Below are 3,508 nucleotides of genomic sequence, written 5' to 3' on the forward strand. Positions count from 1 at the left end.
CATCAAAGATCTTCTGTCCGACGATGTTGAGGGACATAATATTCACTTCTGTGAAGATGCTGCTAGAATTGCTAAACCTCACGCTAGAGACAAACATAGGCATGTTGTTGGCATGCATGTTGTTTTTGTTAAGATAGGAGATCATTGTTATCATGGCTTATGTGACGTGGGTGCTAGTGTTACTGCAATACCTCAATCCTTATATGATGAAATCAAAGATGAGATTGCACCTGTTGAGATAGAGCCCATTGATGTCACTATTCAGCTTGCCAATAGAGATACTATCTGCCCTGTGGAAATTGTTAGGGATGTTGAAGTCTTATGTGGTAAAATGAAGTATCCTGCTGATTTCCTCGTTCTTGCTACCGCACAAGACAGCTTTTGTCCCATCATATTTGGTAGAACTTTTCTCAATACTGTCAGTGCTCATATTGATTGTGAGAAGCAAATTGTCACTGTTGGCTTTGAAGGTGTGTCACATGAGTTCAATTTCTCCAAGTTTGGTAGACAACCTCATGAAAAAGAGTTGCCTAGTAAGGATGAAACTATTGCCTTAGCTTCTATTGCCGTGCCTCCTACTAATCCCTTAGAGCAATACTTGCTTGAGCATGAAAATGATATGCATATGGATGAAAGGGATGAGATAGATAGAGTTGTCTTAGAACAATATCCTATCCTTAAGAATAATCTTCCTGTTGAACTTCTTGGGGATCCACCCCCACCAAAGGGTGATCCTGTGTTCGAGCTTAAACAGTTGCCTGATACTCTTAAGTATGCCTATCTTGATGAAAAAGATATATATCCTGTTATAATTAGTGCTACCCTATCAGAGCATGAAGAAAAGAAGTTGCTAAAAACTCTGAGAAAGCACCGTGTTGCTATTGGATATACTCTTGATGATCTTAAGGGCATTAGTCCTACCCTATGCCAGCACAAGATTAAAACTGATCCTGATTCCAAACCAGTTGCTGATCATCAAAGGAGATTAAATCCTAAGATGAAAGAAGTAGTAAGAAAAGAAATACTAAAGCTCCTGGAAGCGGGTATTATCTATCATGTTGCTCATAGTGATTGGGTGAGTCCGGTGCATTGCGTCCCTAAGAAGGGAGGTATTACCGCTGTCCCTAATGATAAGGATGAATTGATCCCACAGAGGATTATTACTGGCTATAGGATGGTGATCGATTTTAGGAAATTGAATAAAGCCACTAGGAAAGATCATTACCCTTTGCCTTTTATCGACCAAATGCTAGAAAGACTGTCTAAACACACACACTTCTGCTTTCTAGACGGTTATTCTGGTTTCTCCCAAATACTAGTTGCACAATCTGACCAGGAGAAAACCACTTTCACCTGCCCTTTCGGTACCTTTGCTTATAGACGTATGCCTTTTGGCTTATATAATGCACCTGCTGATAACCCACAAGTATAGGCGATCAATTGTAGCCTTTCTCCATAAGTAAGAGTGTCGAACCAAGCGAGGAGCTAAAGATAGGACAAATATTCCCTCAAGTTCTATCGACCACCGATACAACTCTACGCACACTTTACGTTCACTTTACCTAGAACAAGTATGAAACTAGAAGTACTTTGTAGGAGTGATAGGATAGGCTTGCAAGAAAGTAAAGAATGTTGGAAATATGCCCTAGAGGCAATAATAAATTAGTTATTATTATATATATTTGTTCATGATAATCGTTTATTATCCATGCTATAATTGTATTGATTGGAAACACAGTGCATGTGTGGATACATAGACAAAACACTGTCCCTAGTAGGCCTCTAGTTGACTAGCTCGTTGATCAAAGATGGTCAAGGTTTCCTGACCATAGGCAAGTGTTGTCACTTGATAATGGGATCACATCATTAGGAGAATCATGTGATGGGCCAGACCCAAACTAATAGACGTAGCATGTTGATCGTGTCATTTTGTTGCTACTGTTTTCTACGTGTCAAGTATTTGTTCCTATGACCATGAGATCATATAACTCACTGACACCGAAGGAATGCTTTGTGTGTATCAAACGTCGCAACGTAACTGGGTGACTATAAAGATGCTCTATAGGTATCTTCGAAGGTGTCTTGAGTTAGTATGGATCAAGACTGGGATTTGTCACTTCGTGTGACGGAGAGGTGTCTCGGGGCCCACTCGGTAATACAACATCACACACAAGCCTTGCAAGCAATGTGAATTAGTGTATGTCACGGGATCTTGTATTACGGAAACGAGTAAATAGACTTGCCGGTAAACGAGATTGAAATAGGTATGCGGATACTGACGATGGAATCTCGGGCAAGTAACATACCGAAGGACAAAGGGAATGACATACGGGATTATATGAATCCTTGGCACTGAGGTTCAAACGATAAGATCTTCGTAGAATATGTAGGATCCAATATGGGCATCCAGGTCCCGCTATTGGATATTGACCGAGGAGTCACTCGGGTCATGTCTACATAGTTCTCGAACCCGCAGGGTCTGCACACTTAAGGTTTGACGTTGTTTTATGCGTATTTGAGTTATATGGTTGGTTACAAAATGTTGTTCGGAGTCCCGGATGAGATCCAGGACGTCACGAGGAGCTCCGGAATGGTCCGGAGGTAAAGATTGATATATCGGAAGTCCTGTTTTGGTCACAGGAAAAGTTACGGGCTCATCAGTAGTGTACCGGGAGTGTCGGGAGGGGTGCTGGGGACCATCGGGAGGGGTGTCACGCCCCAAGGGGTCTCATGGGCTATGGGAAGAGATAAACCAGCCCCTAGTGGGCTGGAATAAGTTCCCACTAAGGCCCATAAGGTTTGAGAAGGAAAAAACACAAGGTGGAAAGAGTTTCCAAGTGGGAAGGTGGAATCCTACTCCAAGTAGGATTGGAGTAGGACTCCTCCACCTCCAATTTCGGCCAAACCTTGAGGGTTTGAGGCTGCCTCTTCCCTCCCCCTCCCTCCTATATATACTGAGGTATTAGGGCTGATTTGAGACAACTTTTGCCACGGTAGCCTGACCACATACCTCCACGGTTTTACCTCTAGATCGCGTTTCTGCGGAGCTCGGGCGGAGCCCTGCTGAGATTAGATCACCACCAACCTCCGGAGCGCCGTCACGCTGCCGGAGAACTCATCTACCTATCCGTCTCTCTTGCTGGATCAAGAAGGTTGAGATCATCGTCGAGCTGTACGTGTGCTGAACGCGGAGGTGCCGTCCGTTCGGCACTAGATCGGAGCGGATCATGGGACGGATCGCGGGACGGTTCGCGGGGCGGATCGAGGGATGTGAGGACGTTCCACTACATCAACCGTGTTTCTTAACACTTCTGATCTGCGATCTACAAGGGTACGTAGATCGGAAATCCCCTCTCGTAGATGGACATCACCATGATAGGTCTTCGTGCGCATAGGAAATTTTTTGTTTCCCATGCGACGTTCCCAACAGTGGCATCATGAGCTAGGTTCATGCGTAGATGTAATCTCGAGTAGAACACAAAAGTTTTTGTGGGCGGTGATGTGCATT

Source organism: Hordeum vulgare, chromosome 1H (assembly GCF_904849725.1).
Source record: "Hordeum vulgare subsp. vulgare chromosome 1H, MorexV3_pseudomolecules_assembly, whole genome shotgun sequence".
Taxonomy (NCBI): Eukaryota; Viridiplantae; Streptophyta; class Magnoliopsida; order Poales; family Poaceae; genus Hordeum; species Hordeum vulgare.